At 44.2% G+C, this 10,115-nt stretch overlaps 1 pseudogene; it reads left to right on the top strand.

Moving 5' to 3' along the window:
• The first annotated feature begins 325 nt into the window (after positions 1–325).
• Positions 326–5,590, top strand: LOC101427729 (zinc finger protein 532-like; annotated as a pseudogene).
• The last annotated feature ends 4,525 nt before the right edge of the window (positions 5,591–10,115 follow it).

The following is a 10,115-nucleotide window of genomic DNA, read 5'->3' as shown; positions in this document are numbered from 1 at the left end:
AAGCAGCCACCACTGCCGCCCCAACCATGACAGCAGCAGCAGCAGCTGAACAAAGGTCATCTAAGCTATGGCCCAGAGCCCAGACTTGACCAGAGCGAAGCCCAACCCCAGGAAGGGTACATGTTTTGTTTTGTGCTTTTCCTTTTAGAAGCTACTAAAAGGAGTTGGGGATACTTCTGACTATTCTGAAGGCCAAGAGGCCTGTTGACTGGGACTGCTTTTAACCCTTTCATATCTGCAAAGAATGCAACCATGTAACAGTAACTGAACATTTGTCAAAAGTCTCTCCAAAGGTCAAGGTTCATAAGAACATCTGATCACATTCATGACCATGGGGCTTGTGAAGACCCCAGACTTTGGTGACCTCCTGGCAGCACTGGACATCCCACATATGGTCGATCCTAAAGCAAACTATTAAGTCTAGGCATGATGGCCACGAAAGCCACATCAAGTAGAATGCACATGTAGAAGACGACTCCCATATCCCATCTTCTGACGTTGGCATCAGTGTTGTTGTTAAGAATGGGCAGAACCTTGATTCCTCTAAAGGTGTGGATAAAGATGGCCATAATTCCACAGGCAATGGTTTGCACAATGGGTTCCTTACTGCATCTTCCCTGGACGTCACAGTAAAGAAGGAACAAAGTCCTTGAAAGGAGATGTGCCTACCTCAAAGGTGACTTTAAAAGACTCAACTTTTGACCAGTTTAGCTCTGTCAAGTACTGAGGAATTTGATGATAATGAGAAAATAGAAGTGAATGAACCCCCTGACAAGGAGGAAATGTGTTCAAATTTTAGGTCAAATGTGTTGGCAAGGTCTGTTTCCCAACAAGACTATGACAAACTCAAGGCACTGGGAGGAGGAAACTTAAGCAAACCAGATTATCTACTTTAGGCAATCTAGATACAAACAAAGTTGTTAAAAGAGAAACAGAACCAAATTCTATAAATTTGAATGTTTATGAACCTTTTAAAGTTAGAAAAGTGGAAGATAAATTGAAGGAAGATTCTGAAAAAGTGCTTGAAAACAGGGTACTTTTTGGAAAGCTGAGCTCTGAGAAGAATGACACTCAGCTTGTCCCAGTCAAAGACGAAGTCATCCTCCAAGCTTTCTTCATATACAGCTTCAATTGCAGCACTTAGTGCTTCAGACTCTTGCAAAGAACCAGTTACCAATTCAAGGGAATCCTCTCCTGTGTTAGTCTGCCAAGGAGTGCTGATGCAAAGTACCAGAAATCTCTTGGCTTTTAAACAGGGCATTTATTTGTGATAAAAGCTTACAGTTACAAGGCTCCAAAGAGTCCAACTCAAGGTTCCTTTCTCATCAAAGTCAGTTGCCCTGTATTGAAGTAAGATGGTGGCTGATCTCTGTGAGGGCTCAGCCTTCCCCTCTGGGCTTCCTCTCTCTCAGCTGCAGGCTGGCATAGGGCTGGTCTCTCAGGGCTTCCTGTCTCTCCTGGCACAGGGCTCATTTCTTTCTGGGCCTTTTCATCTGGTCTGTTCTCTTCCCAAGGTCAGCTGCAAGTTATCAGGCAAATGGCTCATCTTTCCACATTGTCCCAGGATCAAAAATGACAGAGTTGTCTCTCTTCCTGTGTACTTATCTTGAGTGAGTTTCCATTTTATAGCAGATCCACCAAGGGGGTAAGGACTCAACCTGAGTCATGCCCTACTGATGTGGTCAAATCAAAGAAAGCCCTCAAAGCAATCTTAACAGGTAATCTAATCAAGGGCCCCTCCACTGAATCCAATAAAACCAAAGAGTAGCATACACAGAGGAATAGGTTAGTTTATAAACATAATCTTTCTCTTTTTGGGGTTTACAAAAATAATCTCAAACTCTCATATCTCCCTTATCAAAAGAAGTAAATGGCAGTCTAAGAACCATTGAAAAGAAGTCTCCTGAATTCCAGAGTTTCATAGATGGGGTGAAAAAAAGCATCTGTAAAGTCCAAGGAGTGTTTCAAATGAAAATAGCAATAAGGGCTCACCATCGTCTCCCGTGGGGTCCACACCAGCAATTCCCAAATTCTGCATAAAAACCATTAAAACATCTTCTGGGGAGATCAAGAGAACGGTGACCAGAGTATTGACAGAAGTCAATCTTGACCCTGGAAAAAAGCCTTCAGAGCAGACGGTGTCCGTGATGGCTTCCATGACGTCCCTTCATGATGTCCTCTCCAACTTCAGCCACCATCCTTTCCTCTCCCCCTAGGGTGCCTCTCCTGTTGGTGGTTGTCACCAATGCAATTTCCCCTGTAGAGCTGATATCCAAACAGGTCACTATCAGGCTTGTGGCTACTGCCTTCCTCCCAGTTTCTGCCGTGAAGATGGCAGGATCCCAAGTCATTCATTTGACGCACACTAACTATATGATGGTGAAGGCCATGGTCATATCTGCTGCCTCTGTCCGGAGTGCTGGCAGTGCCATCATTAAAGCTACTAATGCCACCCAGCAGCAAGGGTTGTGATGCCAGCATCCAGCCTGGCTGGTGCCAAACTCGTGCCAAAGACTGTGCACCTTGCCAACCTTAACCTTCTACCTCAGGGTGCCCAGGGACACCTCGGAACTCTGCCAAGTGCTAATCAAACCTCGGCAGCAAATAAAGCTGGCAATAATCAATGTAGCAGCCTCACAGCCACCCAAAAATGTGTCCTGAGTCCAGGTGGTGTCCTCCCTGCAGATTTCTGTGGTGGAAGCTTTCAACAAGTTGCTGCATAGTGTCAATCCAGTCTCAGTTTACATCTAAAACCTCAGTCCTGGGGAAACGGACTTGGCCCAGTGGTTAGGGCATCCGTCTACCACATGGGAGGTCCGCGGTTCAAGCCCTGGGCCTCCTTGCTCCGTGTGGAGCTGGCCCATGCGCAGTGCTGATGCGCGCAAGGAGTGCCGGGTCACGCAGGGGTGTCCCCAGCGTAGGGGAGCCCCACGTGCAAGGAGTGCGCCCTGTAAGGAGAGCCGCCCAGCGCAAAGGAAGGAGCAGCCTGCCCAGGAATGGTGCCGCCCACACTTCCCGTGACACTGACGACAACAGAAGCGGACAAAGAAACAAGATGCAGCAGATAGACACAGAGAACAGACAACCGGGGGAAGGGGGGAATTAAATAAATAAATAAATAAATAAATAAATAAATAATAAAAAAATAAAAATAAAACCTCAGTCCTCCTGCTAATGCAGAAATTACACTACCAACTTGTGGTTATAAGTGCTTGGAATGTGTAACTCCTTTGCTCTCGAAAAGAGTCTGACCCAACACTACGAAAGGCATAGCGTGCATATCCAAGGAATGTGTAACCATTTCACAAATAACTTAGTTTTTACAACAAGTGCAGTTTCCTTTCCCATGCTTGTTGGCATAAGGAGAAAGGAGTTGTCATGCAGTGCTCCCACTTAATTTTAAAGCCAGTTCCAGCAGATCAGATGATAGTTTCTCTGTCTGGCAATACTTCTGCTTCATCTTCCACTCTTTAGAGCTCTGCAGAAGCTGGCACACACATTGTAACAAAAATTCAGTCTGGCATAACCAGGACGGTCATTTCTGCTTCTTCAAGTCTACCCATCATTCCAGCTATGCCTTGAGATGAAGACAAGTCCAAACTCTGTAGACATAGCCTAAAGTGCCTGGAGTGTAATGAAGTTTTCCAGGATGAAACCTCACTTGCTACACATTTCCAGCAGGTTGCAGATATGAGTGGACAAAAGACATGCACTATCTTCCAGATGCTGCTTTCTATTAAGTGCAGTTTTGCATCACACCAGAGAATTCATCAGTACAAATCTCCCAACACCTGCCCTGAGTGTGGGGCCATCTGCAGATTGGTACACCTCCAGACCCATGTCACCAGGAACTGTCTGCACTACATGTGGTGAGTTGGCTTTCGATGTGTACATTACAAAGCTGAGTACTCTGACGTGGCTGCACTGAAATTTCACATTCAAGGGTTTCATTGTGAAGTCTTCTACAAGTGTCCTTTTTGTCCCAAGACATTTAAGTCTGCCCCCAGTACACATTCCCATGCATATATGCAGCATCCCCAAAATAATACATAAATGTTCTATGTGTGACACTGTATTTACACTGCAAACCTTGCTGTATCGTCACTTTGACCAACACATTTAAATCAGAAGGTGTCTGCTTTCATGTCCAGACTGTTTTATTTTTTAGACACAGAAGCAACTTATGATGGACCATATCAAGTCTATGCATGGAACATCGAAAGGTATTGAAGGGCCTCCAAACTTGGGTATAAACTTGTCTTTGAACATTAAACCTACAACTCAGAATTCAGCAACTCAAAACAAAGAGGAGAGAGGCAGCTGTGGCTCAATCAGTTGGGCTCCCGTCTACCATATGGGAGGCCCTGGGTTTGCATCCTGGGGCCCCCTTGTGAAGGCAGGCTCATCCGCACACTGCGGAGTGCCGCCCAGCCCGCAGGCACCGCAGAGTGCTGACTCAGTGGGGTGGTGCAGCTAAAAAGGAGACAAGCAAAAACACAAAAGAGTGTGCAACGAATGGACACAGAGAGCAGACAGCAAACAAGCCGCAAGGGGGGAGGGGAAATAAAAATAAACAATAAAAAAATGCAGACACAGAAGAACACATAGCAAGTGGACACAGAGAGCAGACAGCCTGCAGAAAGCCACAAGGCGCGGAGAGTTAAAAAACAACAACAAAAAACAAAGAGGATACCAAACCTATGAATGGGAAAGAGAAGTTGCAAAAGACCATCTCTTGTGAAAAAAAATCAATGGAACCCAAGAAAGTGGCAAGTCCTAGGTGGACGTGTTGGGAGTGTGACCACCTGTTCTCACAGAGAGATGTTTACATATCCCACGTGAAGAAGGAGCACGGGAAGCAAAGAAGAAACACCCTTGCCACCAGTGTGGCAAATCTTCAGTTGGTCACCAGTTTGTGTCGTCCTAATTGAGTCAAACACAAAGGCATCAGGCCCTGCCCGGACCCCAGGCGCACATTTATGAAGCAGCTGATGCTGGAGAAACACATCCAGCTGATGTGTGGCATCAAGTATCCTGACTTAAAAAAAATGACAGAACCACCAAGGAGGGAACAGAAACAAAAGCAGACACCAAGGTTCCCAGCCCAAAGCAGAAGTTGGAAGAACCCAGTTTTAGAGTTCAGACCTCCCAGAGGAGCAATTACTCAACCACTGAAAAAGCCAAAGGTGAATGTCTTTAAGGTTCACAAATGTGCTATGTGTGCCTTCACCACCAAAAATCTTCTGCAGTTCCATCAACACATCCTGCAGCACCAATCAAATGGTTCCTGCTACCAGTGCCGGGAATGCAGCCTCTGCTACATGTTGCACGTCTTGCTGGCAAGGCACCTCTTCATTGTGCCCAAGCTGAAGGACCTCAGCCAGTGTCCAAGTAGAACGAGTCTGGGGAAGATAACCAGCAGGAGAGCAACCCCAGTCCTGAGGACGAAGCATCCGATGGCTCCAGGTCAGACAGGAAATGTAAGGCGTGGGCAAAAACTGTTGAAACGGAAGATGCCTTAAATACTCACATGTGGACACATGGCATGGCCTCCGTTAAATCCAAAAGTACAAGTTCAGCTGAGAAATAGCCACAGATGTTCCATAAGGAAAATCCCTTCCACGTTGAACTTTAAAAAAGACATTTTCATTATAGAAATTGTGCAGTATATTCTAGTTAATGGTACTGTCTAGGCTGTTGCAATATATTCTCTTTCAGTGTACCTTCTTCACCTCTTCCTATATATCCTTGAGAAGTATTCAAACACTATTTGAGTTTAAAAGAGTTTGTGCATATTTATTTATTTATTTATTTATTTATTTTAAAGATTTATTTATTTTATTTAATTTCCCCCCTCCCCTGGTTGTCTGTTCTTGGTGTCTGTTTGCTGCGTCTTGTTTCTTTGTCCGCTTCTGTTGTCGTCAGCGGCACCCGCTTCTGTTGTCGTCAGCGGCACGGGAAGTGTGGGCGGCGCCATTCCTGGGCAGGCTGCTCTTTCTTTTTCACGCTGGGCGGCTTTCCTCACGGGCGCACTCCTTGCGCGTGGGGCTCCCCCACGCGGGGGGCACCCTTGCGTGGCACGGCACTCCTTGCGCGCATCAGCGCTGCGCATGGCCAGCTCCACACGGGTCAAGGAGGCCCGGGGTTTGAACCGCGGACCTCCCATATGGTAGACGGACGCCCTAACCACTGGGCCAAAGTCCGTTTCCCAGTCTGTGCATATTTAAATGAATAACTTTTTATACTCTTTGTTACCTGTTTGTATCAGTATTTCGTGGAAATTTTTTGAGTTTTTTAGGGGTTAGGGTTTTTCTTTTGGTACTGTTTCTTTAAAAGAGTTCTTAGTAACAGGGGCAGTTCCTGAATTCAAATACACCATTTTGTATGTTACAGATTTGACGTGGCTAACTAATTTCAGGCCATGATAATGCCTTTTTTAGTGTTTTTAATTTTTCGAATTCACTACATAAACTGTAGGTAACTGTGGGTCTCACAAGCACTAGGAACTTTAAGTGTCTTAGCATGCTCCTCAATGTGCCTGCTGAAGTCAGAGTGTGCAATGGAGACACAGCTGCAGGTGGTACGTCGCAACCTTTTTTGGCCATGCCAAATGGTGTTTCAAGCAGCCCTGACCGCAGCTTCTTTCCTGGTGGTGGATTAAAAACTTAGGCCAACACTCTCTAAGCCAAATTCAGCTTGTAAATGCATTACCTTCCCCCCAGTGTGGGACATGACTCCCAGGGATGAGCCTCCCTGACCAAGGGATTACTACCAATCACCATCTGGTGATGCAACTAGAAAAAGGCCTTGAATAAAGGGGGGAAATGGTAAAGACAAATGAGTTTATATGGCTAAGAGACTTCAAAATTAGTCAGGAAGTCATCAGAGGGGGTGCGCTTATTCACGTCTCAGCAGGATCCCAGAGACAGCCAAAGTAGATACAATCCCAGGTAGTGGTGTTCCTGAGGGCTACAGAGACACCCAGGTTCTACGGACATGGCAGATGGCTCTGGATTTCAGTGCCTTGGCAGTGGGCCCTACTTTGGAATTTGTGCTCCTGAGTGTCATGGAGTGGGACTCAGATGTGAGCTCTCTATACATGCATCTTCTGTCACTTTTACTGAACCTGTGGTTGGTGCTGGGGTTGATGTATACTCAGGAGACTTGAATCTCTGGATTGCCCATGTGCCAGCTGGGCCCTGAGCCTCAGCAGAGTTGCAGCTCCTACTCTCCAGTTCATTGGACTTACCCAGGGTAGCTAACAGGGAGATGAGGACGGTCAAATACCACACCAGGGAACCACAGCAGAGAGAGTCTACAACTGCAAGCAGGAGAATCGCATCCATCAGCCATGTGGGATCTAAGCCCCCTCTTGATTTAGAGATGGAGTGGACATCACCATCCCACGGTCCACAGGATGGAGGAATAAAATATGGATTAGAGTGGATTTATTGGTATTCTACTATAGAACTATTGTGACTCTAGCAATGGAAGAAATTGTATCATTGATGTGGAGACCGTGGCCACAGGAGTTGTTGAGGGCAGGGAGAGGGAAGAAGAGGTGTGATATGGGGCCACTTTCAGGACTTGGAGTTGTCCTGAATGATATTCCAGGGACAGATCAGGACATTATATATCCTGCCATAACCCACTGAATGGACTGGGGGAGAGTGTAAACTACAATGTAAACTATAATCCATGCTGTGTAGGAGTGCTCCAAAATGTATTCACCAAATGCAATGAATGTGCCACAATGATGAAAGAGGTTGTTGATGTGGGAGGAGTGGGGGAGGGGAGGGGATTGGGGAACCTCTTATATTTTTTAATGTAACATTTTATGTAACTATGTATCTTTTAAAAAAAGACAATAATTTTTTTTCTTAAAAAAAAACCCGAAAAACAAAACTTAGGCCAGGAGTCCAGTAAGTATTTCTCTGGCCCTTGACAGAAAAAAACAACAGTGGTTGACTTGACCCTTTGCTGTCTAAAGTGTTGGCATTTCCAGTTCTGGGTGCTACTGCCAAACGTCCTGGTAGTTAGAGTTAGGTTCCTCAACCTCAACCACGCACATGCCAGTGCTGCAGCCTGCGGATTGCAGCTGGCCATTAAATTAAGCACTGAGCCACCTGGGCTATTCCAGTCATTTCAATAATGATACTTTTGGTAGTTCCGCTTTACTGAAGTGCAGCAAAGATACTCTTCTGTCCCTTCCATTAATAGTTGTCTGGGAGAGTTATATTTTTGGCACATTTTTTTGGTGTGTGTGTATGTTTTCTTTTGCAACTTATATCTTATATTGATCTCTAAACATGTTTTGTACTTTTTAAAAAATAGAAACTCTTTTTTGTATTTATAGATATTTGCATAATAGACTGTAACTGGTTCTCAGAAGGTCTTGCTGCTGTCACATTTCAGATGTAAATAAACATGGGACATTCAGCCCCAGTGCTTCCATGACAGAGTTATTGCTGGTGGGTCTCTGACACCTTCATGAAGTTTGGGAGGGGATTAATTGTAGGAACAAACTACAGGATATTGTGGAATTCTTTCCACTCAGAGGTATGGGATAGTCATTCCCGTTAGCAATCGGCTATTTTGTTACTTTCTTGTTCACTTATCGGTATGCTGATATAATCCAAGGGCGTGACTAAGTATTCCTCAATTTGAAAAATTCGATTGCTGTTACTCGTTATATGTATCTTTGTGTTGCTCTAAGTTGTATTCATAGCACTTTCATAGGTTTCTGAATTTGAGCCTTGCAATAAACCTGTGCGGTAGGCTGCACAGTTCTTAATGCCCGAGTTTTACGGTTGAGGAGGCTGAGCTCAGATGAACCCTCAGAGCTATTAAGCAGTTGTGAGGATTAGAACCCAGATATTCCTACTCTAACTCAAGTGCTTGCTGTATGTGTTAATGTATATACTGACAAATATTCATTTGTTCAACAAATAAAAAGTATGTGCAAAACAAAACACAATGCCATGTACATTATCACCAACAAATTTAAGTGCTTAGCAATAAATTTAACAAAACATCTACAAGATCTATATGAGGAAAACTACAAGACTCTGATAAAAGCTATCACAGAAAATCTAAATAAATAGATATTCCAAGTTCGTAGACAGGAAGATTAAATATTGTTTAGAGGTCAGATCTTCCTAACCTGATCTATTGATTCAATGCAATCCCAATCAAAATCCCAGCAAATAATTTTGTGAATATTGACAAATGATACTAAAGTTTATATGAAAAGGCAAAAGGCCCAGAATAGCCAACACAATACTGAAGAAGAAGAACACAGTTAGAGGACTGACTCTGCCTGATTTCAAGACTTATTATAGGGAAGGGAGTATAGATCAAACGATTGGGCTCCCGTCTACCATATGGGAGGTCCTGGGTTCGATTCCCAGGCTTTCCTGGTGAAGGCAAGCTGGCCTGTAGGGAAGCTGGCCTGAGCGGAGAGCTGGCTTGAGCAGGGGTGCTGGCCCAAGTGGAGAGCTGGCACGGCAAGATGACGCAACAAAAAGAGACACAGAGGAGAGACAATAAGAGATGCAGCAGACCAGGGAGCTGAGATGGCATAAGAGATTGAGCATCTCTCTCTCATTCCAGAAGTTCCCAGGATTAGTTCCTGGTGCTGCCTAAAGAGAAGACAAGCAGACACAGAAGAATGCACAGTGAATGGACACAGACAGCAAACGTTGAATAAATAAATAAATCTTTAAAAAACACACAAAAGACTTACTATAAAGCTACAGTGATCAAATCAGTGTGGTACTGGCCAAAGAATAGATAAATAGTTCAATGGAACAGATGCAAATACAGCCAAATTGATCTTTGATAAGGGAGCAAATGCAATTCAATGGGGAAGTCTTCACAAGAAATGGTGCTGGAACAACTGGACATCCACTTGCAAAAAAAAATAATAATCTACACAGAAATCTTTTTTTTTTTTCAGAAAAGCATCCATATCGTTTAATGTGTCCATTAATAAAGAATAATGAATAATAATAAGTGAAAAAATATAGTGGAATAAATCAAACAAAAATCAAAACAAATACCAACTAATTATTTAGCCAAATATAAACTTTGGATTTTGCTCATTGTTTAACCCC

Source organism: Dasypus novemcinctus, chromosome 3 (assembly GCF_030445035.2).
Source record: "Dasypus novemcinctus isolate mDasNov1 chromosome 3, mDasNov1.1.hap2, whole genome shotgun sequence".
In the NCBI taxonomy this organism is placed as follows: Eukaryota; Metazoa; Chordata; class Mammalia; order Cingulata; family Dasypodidae; genus Dasypus; species Dasypus novemcinctus.
This window is presented reverse-complemented; position numbering and strand designations above follow the sequence as displayed.